This window comes from Mus caroli, chromosome 12 (genome assembly GCF_900094665.2).
Source record: "Mus caroli chromosome 12, CAROLI_EIJ_v1.1, whole genome shotgun sequence".
Taxonomy (NCBI): domain Eukaryota; kingdom Metazoa; phylum Chordata; class Mammalia; order Rodentia; family Muridae; genus Mus; species Mus caroli.
Window position 1 is genome coordinate 83,905,344 of NC_034581.1, and position 24,760 is coordinate 83,930,103.

General features: G+C 42.5%; 1 protein-coding gene across 29 annotated transcripts in view; it reads left to right on the plus strand.

Moving 5' to 3' along the window:
* Positions 1 to 24,237: 24,237 nt before the first annotated feature.
* Nrxn3 (neurexin 3) overlaps positions 24,238 to 24,760 on the plus strand; it is a 1,604,379-nt gene continuing 1,603,856 nt past the window's right edge. For all 29 annotated transcript variants that reach the window (XM_029484652.1, XM_021179711.2, XM_029484636.1 and 26 more), the window contains exon 1: positions 24,238 to 24,527. The gene's annotated coding sequence lies outside the window, so the exon portion shown is untranslated. The remainder of the gene's footprint in view (positions 24,528 to 24,760) is intronic.

A 24,760-nucleotide genomic window follows, 5' to 3' on the forward strand; every position in this document is an offset into this window, starting at 1 on the left:
TTCTTCTTCTTAAATAGAGCTCACGCTTTATGGAAATCCAAATTTTATTAATGTTTATAATACTGTTATTATGTAGCAGAGAGGGTAAAAGATTATCCTCTTTTTTTTTTTTTTCGAGACAGGGTTTCTCTGTGTAGACCAGGCTGGCCTAGAACTCAGAAATCCACCTGCCTTTGCCTCCAGAGTGCTGGGATTAAAGGTCTGCACCACCACCACCCAGATTATCCTCTTTTGACATGAGAGATGAATAGTCTCTCATGTTATTTTCATATCATTTCAGTTTTGCAGATAGTGGTTCTAAGGTCCATAAGGGATCACTTACTGCACAAGTGCAGTATTATTGATTGATGAGGAGGTAAAGTTTAAGTCTTTATACAGGAACTTTGTGGCCAAAAGTTTATTGTATTGCTTTGCTTCACATGGGTATCTCAGATCTCTCATTCATCCATTTAGTGTATCTATGCATATTTAGTTACTTATGGCTCACTCCCATTAAAATGCAAGATCCCTGAAAGAAGAGGCATTGTTTTAGTAACATCGTGTTTCTAGCCATTTAAACCATTCCTCATGTGTAATGGTTTGTATCAGTTGGGGGAGAGAGACGACCTCTTAAAAATACTGGCTTAAATGGTCTAGTGGTGTGACTGTGAACAAAAGACACCCCCCACCGATGTGTGTGTGTGTGTGTGTGTGTGTGTGTGTGTGTGGTGTGTGTATGTAGGTTCTTAGAAGAATAACTTGGGTTTGTATAAAATGGAATGTGTTAACTGTTCTTACCACACATTAAATAATTAAAACGTTTGAGTACTAAGTAGGGAAAGAGCAGCCAACAGAAGCTTCCCCGTGTCAGTCTGCATGGAGCTTACAGCCCAGGGACAGTCAGGATAGAGCAGTAGAATGTGCTCTACAAGGGGGAGTATATGATGCTAGAGCAGGAGGAGAGGGTTGTGAGCACTGAGATCTAGTCCCCTGAAGGAGGCATAGTCATTATCCAGGTGGAGAAAAGCAGGGGAGCAGAAAAGGCCAGGATGGGAAGAAAACTGTGTGCAAAGGCTTAAACTCAACAGCAGTGTGGTGTGCATAAACATCAGAATGCTTTCAGCTATAAGTAATATAAGACTTAAAAACATCCTTAATAATGAGGAAATACTGACACAATTTCTAAGAAGAACAAGCATAGATAATGTGGGCATTTTAATGATAGCTAATGTTGAAACATGTCTACAAATGCTTTCTTTTATTGTACTCTGCCACCCCTGTATCTTCTTATGAGGTTGAGAGTCCCAAGATGGATCTGGGATGGTAGCATTGCACTACAACAGCCACGTGTTCTGTACTTATTTTGGATAGGGAAGAAAATATATCCCATATCTGCAGGTTTTCTGCTTTAGGTTTTTATGCTCAGCATAGCACCGTGTACTCTTCCCTCAGCTAACCAATCACTGACAAGAGGAGTGCAATGGCCATTCTGGCTTTGTCTGCCTCATCCTCTAGAGTTGACCCTAGCCTCCCACAAGACTTGGCTGCCTGATAAGAATAAAACAGCTTCCTTTAGGAAGGCTAGTCTGGTCCTGGCTGGACATGTCAGGGTGGAGCTGTACTAGGCCTGTATCTCACACTCCTTGAAGCTAGGAGTATGCCTACCTAGAGGTCATATTCACCCTGTGATAACACAGAAATGCTTATGATCTAAAGAAAGAATACAAGTTTCCATATCAGCCCTTTGGACCATGTGGTTATTTGAGATGCTATTGTATTGATATATATATATATATATATATATATATATATATATGTCATATTGATATCTACATCACATTTAACTCTATTCTACGTATAATTTCCCCCTCTTTTCCAACCAAATTTTCATAACTCGATCTCAGGGTGCTTGAGGGTTAGAGTGTGTGGACAGACTGGGTTGGAGCAAGCTGGAGAGGAGGAAGGACAAGGCTAAGACACCACAGGAGAGCTTGCGTTTTCATCTGAGCATGGCTGTGTGTAGGGGCCTAAGCCTCCTACAGCAATCTGCGGTTAGGATTGTGCTTCCTAGTGAGCAAAGGTCGTTGATGTCTCTCGTCTCGACTTTTCTCTCATTACTTGTAGATCCACCTGTATCTACAGTCTACACATTCTTTACCTTATTTTCTGACTCCACAGCCTGGGCTTGAAACCCCAGGCTGGCTTCTTGCTGTCACCAACGCCAGCAGATATGGCTCCCGGGCTTATATGGTGCAGAGGCTGAGGAGATTACTCGCTATGACTAGAACGTAACTGAATCTGTGCTACTATCTTATAACTTGTCAATGTCAGGTTATCGTACTTTCTGTCCTCTCAAACTCCCCCCTGTATTAGATGGACTGTAATATACATCTCTCCAACTCCATATTCCTGATTCTCTCTCTCTCTCTCTCTCTCTCTCTCTCTCTCTCTCTCTCTCTCTCTCCTGTATTTAACTTGGTCACTAAAACTCTAAGATTGGCTCTCTGCTCTACGTCGCATCCCCTTCTGCCCCAAGTCCTGGTAACAGATTAAATGATCTAAGATTCTGCATGTCCCTTCATTTTCAAGTAATCCTTCTTAAGGCAGGAGGACAACAATCGCTGGGCTCTATTTTGGTCCATCTCTTCTTTAGCAAGTCTAGTGTGACCTTGTGTTCCTGATTCTCCCCTTTACACAACATACTGATTTCAGTCTGAGCCTTGCCTGCCCTCAGGAGGCAGATCTCTGGCTGACCCACACTATAGGTTTCTGAATTCCATTGCACCCCCTATCCTTCAGGCTGGTCACTGAGTGTATTTCTGAGGTGGTGCATTGGGGTGACAAGTATTGCCTACCTGGCTTACAGAGCCAAGCTTTGTGTATGCAGGACCCATGACCTGGCTCTACCACTTCAATTCTCCACTGTCAGAGATCATGTGCACCCTCTGTACTTTTTCCATTTCTTCTTGTTGGAGACATCCAGGGCACAGCACATTGCTATGACATGACACTGTTACCTGCTGAGCCGGGGCCAGGGTGAGGGGGATGCGGGGGGGGGGGGAGCCCTTTGTTACAAGCTGCCGTCATGCCTGTTTACAGTGTATTTTCACTTTGTACTTATTTTTTCCTTTCCCCTCCATGGCTAAAATTTAAATATTTGATGTCAGTTCAGTTATTTTTATGACAATCCTCTTCCCTTTCCAGAAAGAGAAAGTGAGAATGATACAAAACCCACTGGGGCGGCTGCCTTCCACTTTTAATTAGTCCCCGTTTCTCTTGGCATGATAGTAACAGTACTAACTGCAGGCTGATTCTTATGACACTCCAGGCCAGCTTGCTGTCACACCTGCACTAACTCCCCCCCCCCCCCCCCCCCCCCCCCCCCCCCCGATCCCTCAGGGATTCCCTTGCTCCCAGTTCCTGAGCTGCATGAAGAGTGAGGTTTCCTGGAGGGAGGATCTCAACCCCCTCTTGTCTGAATTTGGGTGGACAAAAGCCTGGTCCTGCAGCATACTCTTTATTTTATTTTCTGTCTGCTGATTCATTGTTCACAGCTCCATAGGAACAATCAGCTCTGCTCCAATGTGGATCACTGTGAATATATTTTTTTTTAATTTAATTTTTCTTTGCTTTTATTGGATATTTTCTTTATTTGCATTTCAAATGTTATCCCCTTTCAAGGTTTCCCATCCAGAAACCCTCTATCACATACCATCTCCCTCTGCTTCTATGAGGGTGCTCCCCCCACCCATTCACTCCCACCTCAACACCCTAGCATTCCCCTATACTAGGGCATCAAAGGTTTCCCATCCAGAAACCCTCTATCACATACCATCTCCCTCTGCTTCTATGAGGGTGCTCCCCCCACCCATCCACTCTCACCTCAACACCCTAGCATTCCCCTATACTAGGGCATCGAGCATTCATAGCACTGAAGGCCTCTCCTTCCACTGATGGCTGCAACATATGCAGCTGGAGCTATGGGTTCCTTCACGTTTACTCTTTGGTTGATGGTTTAGTTCCTGGGAGCTCTAGTGGGTAGTCTGGTTGGTTGAAATTGTTGTTCTTCCTATGGGGTTATAAACCCCTTTGGCTCCTTCAGTCCTTTCTTTAACTTCTCCATTGGGGACCCCTCACTGAGTCCAGTGGCTAGCTTCGAGCATCTGTCTCTATATTTGTAAGGCTCTGGCAAAGCCTCTCAGGAGGCATGTATACGAAACACTTCTCGGCATCCTGAATAGTTTCTGGTTTTGGTGACTATATATGGGATGGATCCCCAGGTGGGGTAGTCTCTGGATGGCTTTACTTTCAGTGTCTGCTCCACACTTTGTCTCCGAATTTTCTCCCATGAGTATTTTGTTCCCTCTTCTAAGAAGGACTGAAGCAACCACACTTTGGACTTCCTTCTTCTTGATCTTCACGTGGTCTGTGAATTGTGTCATGGGTATTCTGAGATTTTGGGCTAATATCTAATATCAATGAGTGCATACCATGTGTGTTCTAAAAAAAAAAAAAAGAAAGAAAGAAAGAAAACTGGACACAGAACTACCTAAAGACCCAGCTATACTACTCCTGGGCGTATATCCAAAAGATGCTCCGACATATAACAAGGACACATGCTCCACTATGCTAATAGCATCCTTATTTATAATAGTGAGAAGCTAGAAAGAACCCAGATGTCCTTCAACAGAGGAATGGATACAGAGAATGTGGTACATTTACGCAATGGAGTACTACTCAGCTATTAAAAGCAATGACTTCATGAAATTCTTAGGTAAATGGATAGAACTAGAAAATATCTTCCTGTGTGAAGTAACCCAATCACTCTGAGTATTTTTAATCGGAACCGGGGTCTTACCAAGAGAGGCTGGATTAAAGGACAGTACCTGAGTGTTCTAGCCCTGCCCAAGATGCACACACTGGGTCTCTGTACACCCAAAGAGAGAAGAACCTCTCTTATCAGCCCCCGCTCCGTGAACATTGAGAACAGGAGAGAGCTCCCTGAAAGAGGGGGGAATATGGGTTTTAGTGAGATTACTCACTGACCTCATCAGGGCAAGCATCCTCCTGCTCCAAGCCCTTGTATGTAGAATGGCATTAGGTTTCCTTTGTTGCCCATGGGTTCTGCTGTGCCACCTGCTCTTCCAGGTCCTCCAGGGAAAAGAGAAAAAAAAGAATCACATCATGTGAGCTCTCTGAAATCCTTGGCTGCTCAGAGAAATGAGTGTCGTACCCTCCCACCTTGCGCTGTTGGTATGAGCTAGAGAGGACCCGCCCCAGGGGAGGCAAGTTGAAGCACTTTCACTGGGGATACACTCTGGAGAAAGAGGCACACGTTACTTGGGAAGGACCCATTTCCTTTGCACATTTTAAATAACCTGCCTTGGTTTGTTTCAGCCCAACTGTAACTTGTAAAATGGAAGAACTGGAATTGAGTTTTCTTTTATAGGAAATATAACCGAAGTGGAAAACTTGACCCGAGTGGTTAAGCACATGCTCGTGCTGCGTTAAAGTGTCTGGTTAGCAGTTGAGCCTGGTTAAGAAGACAGCATCCCTGACTCCTTGTCCATGCCTCTTCCCACTGTATCTCACTGGCAAAAAAAAAAAAAAAAAAAGATGCCTGGAATCTCAAGCTTGTTCCCTTCGGTTCTTCACTTCATCTCTTTACTGCTGGCCTCACCAACCTTCTCTTCTGATGGTCACCCTCACTCAGTGTCCCTTACCCTGTCAAGCCTTGAGTTGTGGACAAGGCAGGTGAGCTAGGAAGGTGGATCCCAGGTGTTTGTGTGAGGGGAAAGGTAAGAGCTGTGGGGTGTGGGTGGGAGGCGGCCAAGGAACACATGCTTTGTATTAATCTTTATTTCAATGAAGTTGTTTGAGCGCATGCTTTATTGCTGTGCTTTAAAATAATGTGTTTCTAACGGTGCCCCCGGGGGTAGCACTTGCACTTTTGAGATCCTATTGCTGGAGTGGCTCACGAGACCAGCCACAATAATAGAAAATGAGGCACCCCCTGGTGCACCATCTGAATTTATAATAGCAATTTCTACGATGCCCCGAGGCCAGCTCTGTTTGTATTTGAGAACATGCAAGGGAGCTTGCCGGGATGGGGAGGCTCCTCCCTTCCTGCCCAGTTTTGATCTGAGCTCCTGTTTAACCTGGTCAAAGGTCTTTCATTAGCCTCCTGCTTTTGGATCTCTTTTTCAGTCTCCAGGGAAAGCCCTCCTCCTCTCCTCCTTTGGCTTTGGCATGGGCAGGGACATCGCTGGTGGGGGGCATGGATGTCTCCTGCCTTTCTACCACTCCTCTCCCACTCCCACCACTCAGCACCCCGTGTGTGAAGCAGCAAGCCCCTTGGAGGCCTCCTGTGCCATCACTGTCAAAGTGGTGAAATATGAAATGACAACATAATGAAATGGACTTGGTCTCATTAAGATTCCAAATGGCTGTCTAGCTTTTCTTTTTTCTTTTTTTTTTTTTTTCCATTCTTTCCAGTTCAGCCACAGACCTACACCACATGGCAGAAGGTAAAAGTGGGTTAGTGCTACCGGTGCTGCACTAGGGGTCTAGCAGGAGATGGCAGAGATAAAGGGCCAGCACAGTCAGGCTGGGGATGGCAGCCTAGGGACATACCAGGGACTCATGAAGAGCTGAGTCATTCATCAGAATTTCTGGAGACAAGGATGTAATGTCTGTAGGGTGTTTTTGGAAACCCACCCTTCCAAAGGTCTTTCTGGATGCAGAGTGGGATAGGGTGGGGTGTAATGAAGAAGACAAGCACCCATCCCCCACTTCCTTGTAAACTACTTAGAGAGTTTAAAGTAACTGTCCTGAGAATGTTTGGAGTGAAAATTAAACAACAACACCCCTTCTCTTCATTCAATAAAAACAGAATCTACTTGTGAAATGTATCCTCTGTGAGACTGTATATGGCCTGTTGTCTCATGATAGAAGCCCAAAGGAATTAGTACTATTCATTTATTCATTCATTCATTCATTCATTCATTCTTTCACCAGGCACCCCTGGCACATTTCTATGCACCAAGTCCTCTGAGAAGCACTGGGAATCCAGAGAAGATGACATTGTCACTGCCTTTAAAGGCCACATGATCTTTTGTATGCTTGGCCCATGCCCCAAACCTCATCTTACTTTCATTTTTTGCCTCACAGAAAGAGTGTTCTATAGGCCTGCTGAGTCATGGCCCAGTGCCACTCATGGACTCTTCAGACACAGGCTCCTTTCTGGGTGCCAAGTGGGACCCAGTCCTTTTCCATTTTTTCTGTGTATTTGAACTTCTTGGACCACTCTCGGATGTTCTCTTTATACCTTTCTCAGGACCTGTGGGAAGCTAATCTGAGATGTACATTTTGTAGATGAACATGAGACAAAAAAAAAATAGTTGCCAGGATGATTTAAAAATAAAACAAAAGACAAAGTAAGAGCTTTAAGATAAGGTTATTATCAACCTGGTTCGGCCTTAAACCTTTATAGTTGGGCTAAGGATACAAATCATGGCCCTTTAAAGACATAGCCCATGAAATAATTTTGCTCATATGTGTTGCCTAGCTTGATACTGACAAAACTTGTTTTCTGTGGGGAGGTAACTCCAAAGCAACCAGAGAGGAGGCAAGCTCTATCACTGCAAGGTTTTGGGCACCCAGGCTCCCTGCTATCTCTGTGGTATCAATTGTCCTAGGAACCTCACACTCTGTCTGAGTAGACTTTGTATGTTTATCCAATTGATTTCCATCCCCTCCCTCTACCATATGTCCTTATTGAAAGGACCTAATTGCTTCAATGCCTGCTCTTAGAACCAAGGATTCTAAAAGCTATCCTTCCTTCTATTCCCCTAGTGGCCCTCTGCTGCCCCCACCTGCCTCAAGTCCTTACTAACTGTAGTGGTCCTCAAGTCCTGCCCTGTTCCTGTTACAATTCTGAGAACATCCTAACATCGTCCCTCTGTCATCTGGTTTAGTTCTCATATACTTTGGTTAAATAGAGTTTCCACTTTACAGATGGAGAAACTAAGGCTCGAGATGGGTGGTCCCCTGGAGCTTATCAGTCCCATGTTTTCTGTTTCCTATTTTCTTTATTCCTTTCAGAGAAGCAATGAGAGGTGATCTGGGAGAAGTGAAAACTGGCCATTGCAAGTGACTATGAGATCATGTAGAAGAGTGGACCACTGAATTCATGGGAGGATGCTGTTACTTTCTTGGTCTCATTCCTAGTGCCATGTACAATCTTCTTCTTATCATTGACTTGGGCAGCAAGAAGATGGACTCCCTTTTGCAGCTCAAATCAGGAGTCAGAGAGATGAAAAGCATAACACAGACTCCAGTGGCCTGAACAAGGCGGGAACATCATAATCACCTGCCCAGATTCAACCAAGAGAACTGAAAGGAACTGAATAAGATATAATGAGGGTTCATGGAGACAGTATATAGAATTAGGAAGCCAGGAAGCTGGAAGATAGATCTAGAGCTAGCTCACCACAGAGGATCCTGGCGATGAGTCCGATTACACTTGAGGCTCATCTACCTTCCCTTAGCTTTCACCATCAAACCCAATGCCAAGAGTGAAGGAAGGGGAAGATGCAGTTGCTGGGAACTGACACTTGCTGGCGGAAGGGTTGTGAAAGAGACATTTCTTTGACATCAAGCTTAATAAATAATCCATTATCTTAAGCACACATAATTGCTTCCACAGGAATTGGAGAATGCTCTGTTCCTAATAGTGCATTGTCCTTTGTATGGTGGCAATAAGAGATGACCCTGACTCTAAACAGCTATATTCATGTACAGTGTTCACAGTCACATTCCTGTGTTCAGCTACCCTGGATAATGGCTTGAAGGATTCACGACTCAAGGCTCTAAAACACCATAGAGTGTGTACAGGGCTTATTAAACCAGTGGTGATACAATTATGGAGAGGCTAGAAGTCAAGTTCACATAAGAATATATGGTGGCAAATAGCACCAAGCAACAGGAGGTCATAACTGGAGTACAGAGACTGTGCTTCTTCTTCTGGACATATGCCAGTAGTGGGGCAAAGGAGTTACTAAGACTTCCCCAAACTGAATGAATATCTGTTCCATCCACAGAGATGGTGAACTTAGCCTTAGCCAGTTATGTGGGAGGCTTAGTTAGCTATTCCCCTTCCCTCCTTCAGTGGGCATAATGGATCTGTAAACACAATTTACAAGTTACTTTTGATTTAAGATTTTAGCTAAAAGATGAAGCTTTTAATCTAAAAGATGACTGTGGAAAAACATTACAAATTCCCTTTTTCATTGTTCAATTTTGTTCAATCGCTCATCAATTCAAAACTGTATTATAGCCTTCTGTGATGAATGAGAAGCTACACAGTGTGATGGTATACCTACGATACTTCAAAAAAGAGAGAGATGCTTGCTCTCTGTGAGGTTAAATCTGGATGGGGTATGGAAACAGAAAGATCTAATGTAAGATAAGACTAGGGAAGGAAGTAATTATTGTGGAAGGCGGTTATAGATGACATCTTGGAAGACATCATGGAGGAGGTAGCTTTTGATCTGAGCTTTGAGGCATGAATATGATGTTAGCTTGATGAGATTGGGAGGAAGAAAAGTGAAGAGGGGGTGTTGGGATGAGGGGGCAGCATGGGCAAAGAATAGAGGTGTGAAAGCATGTAGTAACTCAGAAAAGGTGATCAGTACACTGTGGCTACCACTGAGGAGGTGGCTGAAGGGATGTGGCCTGAAATACTTAGTATCTCCAAGATGAAGACTCCAAGTAATTATATAATCCTCCCACTTATGTTGGCTGGTAGGCAAAGGACCTAGAGGGGGCCAGGTTTAAAAATAATCCATTATCTGAAGCACATGTAATTGTCTCCACACAGTTTCCCTTTCTATGTAGAGCCACAGAAAACTACAGCTTATGGTGGGGTGTGTTTGTAGGCTCACATTCTATTTTTCTTTTATTTTTGAGATTGTAATATAATTACATAACTTCTTCCTTCCCTTTCCTACATTCATTCAGGTCAGTTCCAGCTCAGGCATCCCTAAACCCTCGTCCTGACGTGCATATTACTTGATAGAACCTTAAGTTCCTTCTCGCTCTGGGGGAATAGTAAGGGGAATAGCAGAAATGTTTTGGGAGTCTCTTGGACAGCCCCGAACAACAAAGCCTTCCAAAGAAGGCTTCTTATGTCTGGTATTGGGGCTTTTGTTAGGTGGTCTCAGCTCCTTTTTTTTAGTTTTTTTTTCTCTTCAAGTAAGTATTGTCAGCCCAAATGGGGAAAGTTTATTTAATCTCTATATATTCATACACAGAATTATGCATATTATTGTAAGCTTTTTTTTTTACATAAAGAGTTAACAGTATGATTCCATAGGGCTTTTCAGATACAATTGTTACTATTTTGTCTAAAGAACCCCCCCCTTTTTTTTTCCTTTCTCTGATCAGATCCCTTGTAGCCTGCAATCCCATCTCTGTTGCTCCTCAGCCCCACCTACTCTGGCAATGGTTCCTTTGTACTTTCCTGTTTTCTGCAGTTACTCCAAGATGTGTACTATACACTCTCAGTGATTCCTAAGCATCCATATCTCACTATCTGGTTGCTAGTGTGTGGACTTCCTCAGTGAACTATGCAGAAGGCCAAGTGACAATTAAACAAATATCATGGAGCTTGGCAAGAGGAGATAGACGCACTCTGCAAGTTAACTAGAATAATTTCAGACTCTGGACCTCCCACTAGAGTGAAAAATGATGTTTATTGGAGGGAAGCTTAGAATTAATCCTCCAAAATGATAGTAAAGTGAATTCTTTCCCAGTTCTGCTGTGGCTGCTCTTCTTCCCATTTCTGCTTATTTCTTATTCTGTTTCTTATTATTGTAATGAACTCTGTTCTCCAAAATGGATAAAGTCACCATTCAGATAAGATCAGTTTTGTCTGGTGTGACCACCTTGATCGGATCACAGTTTAGATTGCAGCTTTTGAATTCACTGGGACGTTTAACTTCTGGTTGGGGAGGGGTGAAAGGGAAATAAAAATGCCGAGTTGGCACAAAAGTAGCTGCACTGATCAGTCGGCTGTCTCCAGGCCCATTCTCTCCAGACTTACTAGTTTATTTATTTATTTTTTTATTGAGTATCAGGGTTTGAATTGCAGCGGCCATGGGGTTTCACTAGGGGTCATCGGTGTGCAGTCTGGGTGACACTCTGTGAAGAATGCTGGCTCTTCAGCACCCCGCGGAGCTGCCTGGGAGCTCTCCGTGGTGCTGATAAAACAGGCAGCACAGAGATTGTGGCTGTCGGGAGCTCTCTGTGGTGCTGAAGACAATATCCCTCTCTAGGAAATTTGAGGGGAAATTGTCTCCTCAGTTCTAAAAATTTCTTTGTTTTGCACCATGAATGGGACAATATGAAATTAGAGTTTAGATGAAACCAGATCTTTAAACTTATAGAATTGATATCCAACCTAAAATTAATGAAGATTTCACACTTTGCTTTATTATAAAACGCCAACTTATTGTTTTAGAATTTATTATAATATAATAATAATAATTATTATTATTACAGTTTTTGTTTTAGATGATGAAGAAATGAAAGTAAGTGCTTTGATTAGTTTCAGTGAATGTATTATTATTTATTGGAAGCACAAACAAAGAGTTATAATTCATTTATCCCACAAACTGTTAGTATGATAAACTGTATGCTAGGCTTGGGCACACTTAAGGCTCACAAGAATCAACTGGGTGAACCCAGAATGTTGTATTTCTTGGAAAATGTTGTAATCTTGTTAGTAAGATCACTGGTCTCCAGACAATGGTTCTAGCCAAGGAGATATCAGAGAAAGTGCCTAGAGGATGTGGGGCCTCCTTTTATAACTTCTGTAAACTGGGTGTGGTTAGGTACTGATGCTTATTTGGAGTCTTGATGAAATTCTAAAGGAATTATAGTTTTCTACAATTCTACATGCACTGCATCTTCACCTCTGCCTGTTTTTTGAAACCTCTTCAAGCTTAGGTCTGAAATCAGCTTCCTGCTGGGATCTGCCTCATCCAATTTGCACAGGGGTCTTTGCACTGATTGCCTTGAGGAGTGGTCTGGGAGGATGCCTGATGTTGATATGTGCATGAATGTTCATGAAGGGTTGCAGCTGGGGATGAATATGGTAATACTTATAGAACACTTACCAGACTCTGTGATTTATTCTAAGTGCTTTACATAAGTTAAATTATTTAATTATCACAACCTTTGAAGAGAGAGCAACTATTATTGTAACTATTTAAAACGTTCTAAAATTATACTCAATCAATTTATATATTCATTGTGTGTATGTGTGTAGGTTCATAGGTGTATGCATGTGGAGGTCCAGCATCTTTCAGGAGATAGTTCTCACCATCCTGTGGGTCCTGTCAATCACAGTCAGGTTGTCAGATTTGGTGGCAAACACCTTTACCCACTGGCTAATCTCCATGGCCCTCTAGCTGTTTAAAAGATTTCAAAATAAGGCAATATTTTCCAATTTGTCAAAGATCTCCCAGCTGGTAGATGGTAAAGCCAGGATTTGATAGTAGGTGGTCTGTTGCCATAGTCCCTTGCCTTCAGTACTAAACCAGCAAAGGCTAAAAAGAGTGTGCATGTGTCCTGAGCCTCAAAAGTGTCTATTGTATGTTTGATTTTCACATTTTCTTGTCCTCCCTATAGCAAATGTCTCACTTTGTTTTACAGAATGACTTCTAAGAATGACACTTATTAATGTCATTACTGAAATTTTATATACATTTTATCTAGAATCTCATCAGTGATGTTTGTCTCACTGTGTTGGAAAGCATCCATGTATGATACGCATGTCATCAGACAAAACTCAGAGCAATAGGTTTTCATGACTCTATTTTGACTATACAGTGTGAAGTGGGTCATTTTCCCACCACATCGCATGGTTTTGTTTCATTTTTCCCACAGTAGCTATCAGCATTAAAAAATGATGTCTCCTGTGTATGTGTGCTATTGGTGTCTGGTGTCTATCCTTACCTGTAGATGTAAAGTGTATAAGCAGGAGCTCTGTCTTGTGTTCATTGCTAATTTCCCTGTAATTGATATTACAAATAAGGGAATGCAAATTTAACTATATCTTTGTAGACTCTTAGAAGATTAACACTGAAGGGGAGATAGTTAACAAATAGATTTGTAAGACCAAATATAGAAGGAAGAATCTATTGTGTGGCTTGTGAAAAAGTTGTAGATAGGAAACCACTTCCAGTTAGTAAAGGCTACTGGTTCTCAGAAGCTCAAGCAAGAACATCTTGCTATGTGTGTCTGGGTATAGCATTTCTCATTGTGAGTTGTTCTCTATGATACCTTATGATGAAGTTAGAGATGAAGGAAATGAGGTGGTCATCTGATCCATGGGCTTGCTATCCATTTTCCTTGACTTCTCTAAGAAGTTAGAAGAACATCCTGCCCCTTTCCCAGAAACCTGATGTATAGCACTCACCCATATCCAATATATTCAATCAAATTTATAGACTTCCCAATAATTTTCTTGCATGCTTTTTTGGCATAATAGTGCCAACTTCCTCATTTACCAGAGACTGTAGATTCATAGGTTAATTCCCATAGTTACATGCCAGATTTTCGTATTTTGAGGTTTCCCTAGTCAACAATGTATTTTCACTATCTAAAATGTATTTTTACCATCAGTGTGTGTGAACATTAATGACTGAACCCTGTCCCTCTTCATCAGCCTTCACACAGGACTCTAGTTTGCCTGGGAGGCAGATTTTAAAGTAGAACTTCTGTCTCCTAGAGTCTGAATTACCACTACTTCATCCAGTGAGTAGAGGAAAACAGGAGTGTAGAAAAGGAAGGATTCTAAAGGGAGTGTAGAAACAGAAGGCATAAAAGGCATGGTCTGAGAAGCGGTGCACTATGAGTGAGGGAAAGAAAGAAGCGAGGTAATGAAGCTCATATCTATAACACAAGATCCATTCTTGAAGGACCTGAGGTTAGAATCTTCTGGACCATACCTTTAATTATATTGGAGGAGAAGGAAGTGAACCTGTCCAGAAGCTTAGGTTTGAATTCCTTCTCTAAACTTCTTTTCCAGCTTCGAGATTTCCTGTTTTGTTTTGTTTTGTTTTGGTTGGTTGGTTTTTCGAGGCAGGGTTTCTCTGTATAGCACTGGCTGTCCTGGAACTCACTCTATAGACCAGGCTGGCCTTGAACTAAAAAATCCACCTGCCTCTGTCTCCCAAGTGCTGGGATTAAAGGCGTGCACCACCACTGCCTGGCAGAATTCCTCTTAATATTAAATGAGATACCATGTGCCAGGCACATGGGGCAGAATAGATGCCACTCTTGTGGAAAGGATCATCGGTTTCTTAAGTGCCCAATTTCTTACATTTTTTTACTTATTGTTTGCAGGTTTTAGGTATTATAAAACTGGTTATCTCTACATTTTTATCTCTCTTTTGGTTTGAGATGTATGCATATGTGCATGCAGATACCTTCTGAATGCTGACATTAAAGACATATACTACCACATCTGGCTTCTGCCTTAATTTTTGAGACAAAGTCTCTTATTGAACCTGTAACATCACTAATTTGGCTCAACTGGCTGGCCACTGAGCTTCAAAAATCTGCCTGTCTCTGACCCTCCTCCCCAACCCCAGCACAGAGATTACAGATGCATGCTGCTATCCTCATATTTTTTATATGGGTCCTGATTGGCTGAACTTAGGCACTCATATGTCCACTGCAAAAATTTGTCCAACTGAGCCATCTCCCAGTTTCCTGAAGAACAGACTTTTGTAAGAATGGGTGGTTATATGTTTTGCTTGCAGAGATATTATTGAGATGTTGTATCACTCTGCATTAGCCTAATATGTACTATGCTTTACCCTTTGCTGCCTTGTGAGGAAGGACTTCCTGTAAGAGGAGTATGCAATGGGCATAAGGAGTAACATTTTAGAATACAAGTGCCTAGGTTGGTATAGAAAAGGGTCATAATGAGTTTTAGTGATTTCTTCAGCAAACATATATGACTGGGTGGCAAAATAACTCCAACCATAGAGTCTTTAGGAACTTCCTGGTGAGTAAAGGTTTGACTTGGAAGAATATAAGAGTCCAAGGGAATGTTGAGCACACAACTGTGGAAGCTGTGGTCTGAGGAGGCGAAGATAGAATGAATGAAGATTGTGGGAAGGAAAGAGAAAGGCTCAAGTTGCAAGGAGAGTGGATCAAGGAGTGGGCTTGGAAGCAGAGCAAAGAGCTGGGGGCGGCTGAGTGGTTTCAGGAAAGCAGATGGTGATCCCTGGGAAGGAGGTGCAGATGGCAGTGATGGAGAGGAGGCAGCGTGGGGTGAAGAACAGCCCCAGCTTGGACACTCCAGGAGGAGAGATGCTGGAACACAAAACTCCCCACGCTGGGTGAGCTCTCTGACTCATCTAGCTCCCAGTGTGGCATCTGACAAGGGTACAAGTAGGAAGGCTATGGGAATTTCTGTGTGTTTCTATGAAGGAACCTGAGGGGTTAGGCATGAACTTCAAACATCCAGGAATTCCTGGGGAAGTAACAAAAAGAGCACCCAAAGCATTCTATATTCAAAGCCAGGCTTGCACATGGTACTTTTCTTGCTTGTCTGATCTTACAAGACATGCATTTTTTTAAGATGAATGAAGCTTTTCATAATGGATCATACCTCTAACTCTAGTGCTTATGAGGTGAAGACAAGAGAATGACATGTTCCAGATCAGCCTGAGCTGTAGAATGAGGCTATATGTCATCCCCTCCCAACAAATAATAAAATTAAATGAAATATAAGAGGAGTAGAGGGATGAGAAGATAGGTCAATTGATAAAGCGATTACCATGCCAGTATAAGTATCTAAGTCTGAGCCTCAACCTGTGTGAAAAAGGCAGGCATGGAGGGCCTTTGACTTGGAAGAATGTAAGAGTTCAGGGGAATGTTGCAGCCAAACCATGGATGCTGTGGTCTGAGGAAGTGAAGACCTAGCCCTCAGAGGTGGAGATGGGCTCATTGACCTACCCAGATATATCACTTGGTAAACTTCAGGCTAACAGGTGAACCTGTCTTTGAAACAAAATAGATAGGTTCTGAGAAATGACATCAGAGGTTGATCTCCGGTAGGTTCACCTCTACCCACATTCATGTGCACACCCGTGAACAAATACGCACAGACAAATGCCCAGGAAGCTGGATTAGAAAATATTCCAAAAATCCCTTTAAGCTGTAGGACTCTGTAGTTCTGAGACATACTTGAAGCTCTAGGTTATCTGAGAGATGTAGGCTTGTAAGTCTATTAGTACAAGAGACATCTGTGAACATGAAGAGCAGTGACTCATTTCCTTTGCAGGGTGCTGAATTTGAGGTAGATTTTAGTGCTTCCTGACGCATTGTGGGAAGGATGATTTGGACCTGATGTAAAGTTTTTCTAATACTGAAGCTATTCAGATGGGTTGGTTAGCTTTGTAAGGGAATGAGTTCCATGCTCCAGGAACAGATCAATCCGAGTTTGAAAATATGTTTACAGTTGTTATAAAAAGGATCCCATCTCCACACTTTAAGAAAGATGCTTTCCTGGAGATGTCTTGACCATATGATTAAGTGACAAATAGAAGTGAAACCCAACATGTATTTCTTACATAAACAGACCTCATGAGCTTTTTTTTTTTTTAGCGCAAATGGGTATCTAGTGAGGGATGGGCTGGAGTAATATAAGCTTATAATATACTTGATTAAGAAATATTAAGCAGGTCTCTTTCCTGTAGGGCTCTTTAGAAATGTATTTGTGCAGTTTCTCTTTCTTTTCTTTCTTCCTCCCTCCCTCCCTCCCTCTCTCTCTCTCTCTCTCTCTCTCTCTCTCTCTCTCTCTCTTTCTTTCTTTCTTTCTTTCTTTCTTTCTTTCTTTCTTTCTTTCTGGGTCAACTTTACACAAGTTAGTCGTTCAAGAAGAGAAACTTCATCTGAGAAAATGCCTCCAGCATATCCGTTGGTAGGCAAGTCTTTGGAACATTTTCTTGATTAAGAGTTAGTATGAGTGGGTGGTGCCATGCCTCAGCATGTAGGCCTGAATTCTGTGTGTATCACATATCTATGTAAATGTATATATCCATGCGCGTATATAGTCAAGCTGAGCAAGCCATGGAGAATGGCATTGCTCCATCATCACTTTCTACCTCCAGGTTCCTACCTTGAGTTCCAGTCCTGATTTCCCTCAGTGAAAGACAGTAATCAGGAGTTTTAAGATGAAGCAAACTTTTTCCTCCATAAGTTACTTTTGCTTAGCATTTTATCATAACAATAGAAAGTCAACTAGGACATTATTATACATTATATATTTTAATACTAAAATGTGTACTATGAATTTCCTAAATATATAGACAAACAGATCCTCTGACAGGAGTCTGGTTTGGTAAATAGACTTTGAGAAACACTGCTTTGATCAACAGTTTTAGGTCATGATTTCTGCTGTTGCTATAAACACCATGACCAGAAGCAACTTTGGTAGAAAGGAGCTTATTTCAGGTTACACTTTCAGGTCACACTTGTCCTTGAGGGAAGTCAGACCATTGAGGTCTGGGTGGAAACTGGAGGCAGAACTATGGTGGGACACTGCTTGCTCCCTTTCTCTCTGGCTCTCTCAACTAGCTTTCTTATATAATTAGAACACATCTACCCAGGGATATTTCTGCCAACTATGGCAAGCTCTCCCATACTAATCATCCATCCATCCATCCATCCATCCATCCATCCATCCATCCATCTATCCATCCATCCAAGAAATCCTTATAGACATGCCTATAGGCCTAATTTATCTGGGCAATTTCTTAGTCAAGGGTCATCTCTTCCCAGGTGGTTCTAGTTTGTGTCAAAATGATAATAAAATTTAACAACCACTAGCTCCTAGTGAAAAAAAAATACAAATTCTCTATTATAGTTTCCTAGAACTGATAGAACCTTATTTTTGTCCAAATCCTGAGATGAAATGAGACTATGGGCAATACCATTAGACATGACTCCACTGCCATTCTCCCTTGTGCCTCAGTATTCTCATATGTCAAATGGGGAGAAATAGTTTCAGTGCAGCTCACGGTAGAGTTATTGTATTAGACTTTGAGCTTGTTTTTTTTTTTAAGATTTAGTTTTTAAATTTTTTAATTAGTTATGTGTGTGTGTGTATGTGCAATTATGAATGCAAGTGCCCTTTAGAGGCCAGATCTACTGGAGTTAGAGTTATAGGTAGTTGTATGCCACCTGATGGGAGTGTCAGGAATTGAACATGGGTCTTCTGTAAGAATAATATTTGCTCTTAAGCACTAAGTCATCTCTCCAGCCCCTTGAGCTTGAATTTGAATCCCCATAGTCATCTTTGCTGGCATGCAGATTCTAGTTCCGTGACTCCCTAGAGTGGGAGCTGATATCCTGTTCTACAAGGCCATTGTGCTGTCACAGTGCCCACCTTTGACTGTTATGGGATAAAGTAGCTACACTCCGTGGTTCATCAATAGCATCTGATGGCAATGAACTTTCTGGTGTTGTTCACTCTTTTCCCTGGAGAATCCAACTGTGCTTTCAAACCATATTATTCATGTGGGGGAATCAAACCCGGTATCACTCCTATGTGAGGTTTGTTGTAGTCCCCTCTGAAGGGAATCCCTCTTTCTTTTTCACTCCCAACCCCCCCCCACTGCCTACGATATGACTCCCTAGCTAGTTAAGCTATTTTTTGAGTTTGAGTTAAAACCATTTCAGACATATTTTTAACTACGTCCTGTTCAAAAAGCTGTTAGCATTTGGCAATCATTCCATCTTGAGCTTGAATCCTGAGGAGGATTTTTTTTAAAAAAAAAAAAACCCCACAACCAAGTAAAGTATATTATTTAAAAATAGTTTTAGTGTGTGGGCCAGGACCATGGGAATACAGCTAGGGTGTGCTATGGGCTCTAAAATGACCCTTGCCTTTCCTGTCTGGACCTCTGTTGGATGTAGTGTTGGGCACATGGGAGGGGATGGTTGGGTCCTACCCAGCAAGGGGGAGGGAGAGAGAGGGAGAAGTGCCACCTACATAAAGAGCTAAAGTCATCAGTATCGATTCTGGTTGAGCTTTAGAATAGGATTATCAAGAATGACAGCAGGGGTCACACTTTTCTTGTCCATGATCCTGAGATAGTCCAGAAATAGTAGGTCACTGTCACCATTAGTAAGGTAAGGATGCATTATGGAGGGACTTCTGGAAGTTGTGACTATGGGAATGTTTGTTGTATTTAACAAGTACTTATAGCAGCCTTTCCCTAATGACATCAACTGAGCACTTTACAAATATTCAAGACCATTAAACACTGACTATTCCTGGAGCATGTTAAGGTTTGATCCCTAAGCAGGATATTTTAGAGTTGCTTTGAAAATGGTTTGAGTGCTAGGAATGGTTTCTGCCTCAGTATTTTTTTTCTTTGTAAAGTTTGGTTTTGGTTATGTTTCCCACCACCATCAGCCTATACAAGGTGCCCACCTTCGGGTCCTGGAGAAGGATGTGGCTGCAGAATAGACATACAGCTCCCTACCTGGATCTCCCCCAGCCTGGAGTCCATAGTCCTTTGTTGATGGTCCTTCTTAGCTGGCAAAAGGCTGATGAATTCAGGAGATGACTGGAAAGCTTGTACTGGCTGCAAGCCCTGGAGACTCTTTTGTTCCATGGGATAAGCAGGATGCTTGGAGTTAGAAACAGTTACTGGGAACTGACCTCCTCAAAGCCTGACTATTCAGATCCCCCCCCTGGGCTGGTGCCTGCACAGAGACAAATCTTACATTCACCTGCTGCCCTTCCTTCCTTTGCCAGACATGGTTGTCCAGATTAGGTCCTGCCTTTTTAGAATTTTGGAAGCCCTGCTATAGTCTCCATGTGACTCCCTGCTGTCTCTGTGTCCTGTGATTGGACTCTTTCAGTGCATGTCTCCTCCTTGAAAAATACTAGGTTGCTTTATGGCACAATCTGTCATGCACAATGAATGTCTAATAAAGCTAATTAATAAGAAGTCACTTATTAATAACAAGGGAGTTATCATAACATAGAGGACAGAAAGCCAAACTGACTCCCACAGGCCGGCAATGTAGTACAACCCTTGGGAGACAAGTGCAAGAACACAAGGAATGTTTGCAGGGGACCTTGGGCAAAATACTTTGGGCTAATATCATTGGAGGATATGTTTGAAATCTGCTCAGGAGTAGGGCATGTGAGGTGTTAGTGATTTTAAAAACAATACAACAGAGAAGATTGGGGGACTGGAGAGCTTGGCTCTACTGAAGTCATGCCTTGGGGATTAGTATTGCTATCTAATGTCTATTCTAGTGGCTTGATCTTGGTGTAAGAACTCTTTGAGAATTGTATGATTATTTGGAGTAGAGTGATGGGAACACAGAACGTAGCACCCATTTAGCCAAGAGACATGGTTCAGTTGGTAGGGTGCTTGTCTAATATGCATGAATCCCTGGATTTGACTACTAGCTATGGATAGATGGAATATGGTGTTGTGGATCTGTAATCCTGGAAGCAGGAGGTAGAGGAGGAAGCAGGAGAATCAGAAGTTCCAGGTTATCTTAGCAAATTTGAGGCTAGCTGGCTTATATCACCAGATAATGTCTCAAACAAACAAACAAACAAACAAACAAACAACAAGAACAACAAAAACCCAAGCTCCAAACAAGATAAAATAAAACAACAACCAAAAAAAAAAAAAAAAAAGAAACCAAAAACAACATCCCCAAACCAAAAACTAATTAGCAAGTAGAAAGAAACACTTAGTAGAAGGGAAACAAATGAAATCATTGATGATTCTAACCATGTTCCAAAGACAATGGGAAGACCAGTTAGTAAACAGAATCTTAACAATAGAGGGTCTAGAGAGATGTCTCAGAGGCCAATAGCAATTGCTATGTAAGCATGAGTTCAAACCCCCAGGACCCCCCTTAAGCTGCTGTTTAGACCAGGGTATGTGAATAGATGGGAGGATCTCTGGGCTTCAGAGCTGCCAGTCTAGCTCCCAGATCAGTGAAAGACCCTGTCCAAAGGCAAATGACAGAAAATGATAGATCAGGATACTTGATATCCTCCTTTGGTCCTCACATAGGTCCATGTGCATTGCATATACTGGTGCACATACACTATACTACATACACACACACACACACACACACACACACACACACACACACACACACACACAAACTGGTGTAATAAAGCTACAAATTTTTCAGTAAAAGCAACCTGAAATTTATACAGCAAGCAAGAGTCATTAGGGAATCAGAGAGAGAGATACCAAGTCTGTTTATTGAGAATTCTGATTTTATATGCACAGTCTTATTTATAAATGTGCATTGTATAAACTTCAATAGAAGACACACTAAAAACCAACTTGCATGAGTTAAATGGAGTGCTCTGTTAGTGCCTGACACATGCTTACTATTGTACTGGGCAGATGGTGATAACTCTAGAGATGAGGACCCAGTTCATCTCATTGGTTACTGCTCTCTTAAATTCTTTTCTGACAATAATAGCAGAAATTCTTGATACCTTTGGGGCATTTTACTACTATAGGTACTTAGCCTTGTTGCTACTCTATCTTTTGTGAATATTCATGTGCATGGTTGTGTGTGTGTGTGTTTGTGTGCGCGTGCATGCGCATGTACGTGCACTTACCCCACTAGCTAATGTGTAGGTTAGAGGTTAATGTCTTCCTCATTCTATGCCTTATTATCTTTTATCAAGGTGTTTGTATGCATGTATGTATGTATGCATGTATGTATGTATGTATGTGCATGTCTGTATGAGTGTATGCCATATGTCTGAAGAGTCTAGAAAAGGGTATTGAATGCCCTAGAACTAAAGTTATAAAGCATTGGTTAACTTCCCCAAAGTGGTTACCAGGAAGTGAACTCTGCCTTGGGTTCTCTGTAAGAGCAGGAAGTGCTCTTATAAATGAGCCATCTTTCCAGTGCCACACAACTTGTCTATTGAGATAGAGTCTATCACTGGGACCTGGAACTCATGATTTAGCTAGGCTAGCCGGCAGGTATGTCTCATTGATATGCTTGTCTCTATGTCCCCAGTTCTAGGATTATAAGTCATGCCACTGCATTCGGATTTTTACATGAGTCCTGGGGAACTCAGGTGCTCATGCCTTCCTGACAAGTACTTCATTGACTGACTGACTTATCTCTCCAACCCTTCCCCTTTAGGCTTTTGTTGTCACATCCCTTGAGCCTTTTACTGATAGGTTACATCTTCTGAATTTTCCTGATGTAGTCTGGGAACAAATAAGGTGCACAGGCTTTGAGGAAGGCTTGCTAAGGAGGACCTAGATGTGGAACCAGGACAGTTTAGGTCTAGAGTAAACAGGCAGGGTTGAAAATCTGTATATAAGATTAATTCATGAAGACATATTTGTTTGTGTTCCTATGTGTGATGGTTGCATGGGGGTATTGAAGAATGGAACACACACACACACACACACACACACACACACCACTCACACACAGATACAGATTCTCTCTCTCTCTCTCTCTCTCTCTCTCTCTCTCTCTCTCTCTCACACACACACACACACACACACACACACACACACATGAGATTGTTATCTAAAACGCCAAACACACTACAATATAGACTTGTGACTGTCTGTGACCACCTAGGGTTGGTCCAAATGCAGCTAGTTTACTATGCTTATATTACATTATGACCTAATATATTCTGTCTCCAGATTAGAATAACTGCTCATGTATTGACAGTCCCATTGGATGTCTTTTACACTATTCTATATTACTTTCCTTTTCTTTATATGAGCACACCTCTACCTCTATCCAAAGGACTGAAGATTTACTGGGCCAGGGACCGTGACAGATCCATTTGGTGTCTTGGGAGCCTGATACTTGGGACACACAGCGTTAATGATGCCTGGGGTGGGAGAATGCTAGGATGCTGGGAAAACATGCTGCAGGAGGCACAGACCTAACAACTGCCATCCTGGGAGGGGAAGCATAGTAGCCCTAGTTCTGGATTTATGTAGACCTGGTTTTAAATTTCTGGTCAGCTATTTCTGTCCACAGGGGCTCGAGAAACATTTGCAAAGCTCAAGATGGACTCAAGTTAGTACTAGCCTCAGTGGACTGAAAAAGGTGCTGGTCTGTAGCAATGCTCGATAGCTGTTAATGGCTATTATTGCCATTGGCGTTGGCCTGAAGAACATCACTGTGTGAATACATCCTTGTAAAGGTGGGGTAGGAGTTGAAAGGACTTGGGGATGTTTTCTTGCTATGGGCACCAAGGTCTGACACTGATCAAAACCTCTGTGATTGTTGCCACCCACTGCCGTCCTTTGTTTAGGCTTGACTAGGGTAATGCTTCCTCACAGAGACTAGTTATCAAATTGGTGACAGATCTCTGAGGAATTTGGAGTGTGGTGGAGATGCCTGGACCCTGTGCTCTGGGTACAAGTCAGGGTAGACACTTCCTTCTGACCCCCTAAAGCTTGAGTCCAGTCTCTACATCCTTTGGCTTTCAGCTGCTCTGGGATAGACTTAGCTATATTGTGGGTCTGTTTTCTGGGGTGAGGTCCCACTGAATGGAAGTATCATTTGTCATTTTCATTTCGATGTCCCTGGCTGCCTGTCCTTGTGTCTCATCTAGATCCAGCAGTCAGAGGTGTTTGTTGAAGGAATGGTTTCCTGTCCTAGTTACAGCCTCGAACTCCACCAGATGCTCAAAGATTGCCCTGATTTTGCAAAGGAAAGTGACTATTTAGAGAAACTGAGGCACACATTAGGTTAGTATCCTCTCTACCTCTTTTGTCAGCAGTGAACAAGTGCACCAAGAAGGAGGTGGGCAGTCCTTTTATTGTACAGGAGTGCAGGGGTGTGATGATTTCTTTTCCTTTCTTTCTTTCTTTTTCTTTTTTCTTTTCTTTTCTTTTTTTTTTTAAATCTTTATTTGGAGTCTTGTTCCAGTTCTGGAGAGGAACTCTTCTCTCAGACTGGGGTGAGGGCGAATGATACTCACAGAGAGCTCGCTTCAGAGCGCCCCTTCCCTGCTAATATCTTCTCAGCTGTTTGCAAAATACCCAGGGAGGAGGTGAAGCCCTAAGCCAGGCAGCCTAGCTGTCTCTTTAAATGCCGGGGTCTGTGTGGAAGAGGGAGGGGCCAGCTCTGGAGTGCGTGAAATTCCTGGGCTCCTCTGGCAGTCTCTGGCTCAGAGCGCAGCCCTACACATCTCCTCTTGCATGCAACTCACTGAGCAAGGGAGAGGCAAAGCATCCTCCCCTCACGCAGTCACCGGCAGCTCCAGACACACAGGACCTGCTTTTCGCACCTCCAGCATTTTCCCTTCTTCCCTGCCACTCCCTCCCAGAGAGAGAAAAAGAGAGAAAGAAAAAGGAAAAGGAGTCAGAAAGACTCTGGGATTTGAATCTTTCGAAGGAGGAAACACCCAGCAAACTCAGTTGATTAAACACCAAACTGACAGATTCCCAACTCTTCGGTTCAACCCAGAGGTAAGATTCTAGGGGAAAAGGAAGGCAGGCAAGAGGCAAACCGACTCCGGGTTTTGTACATTCCGGGAAGAGGTTGCACCTGAGAGGATAGAAGTTTTCTGTTGGGAGCGACCAACCTAGATTTTTTTTCTTTCTTTTCCTTTTTCATTTTTTAATTTTTTTCTTTTAAACGCCGTATTTGAGGACCACAACTGACCTCGGGAATGGATTTTCAACTCTTCTTGTTTTACTTT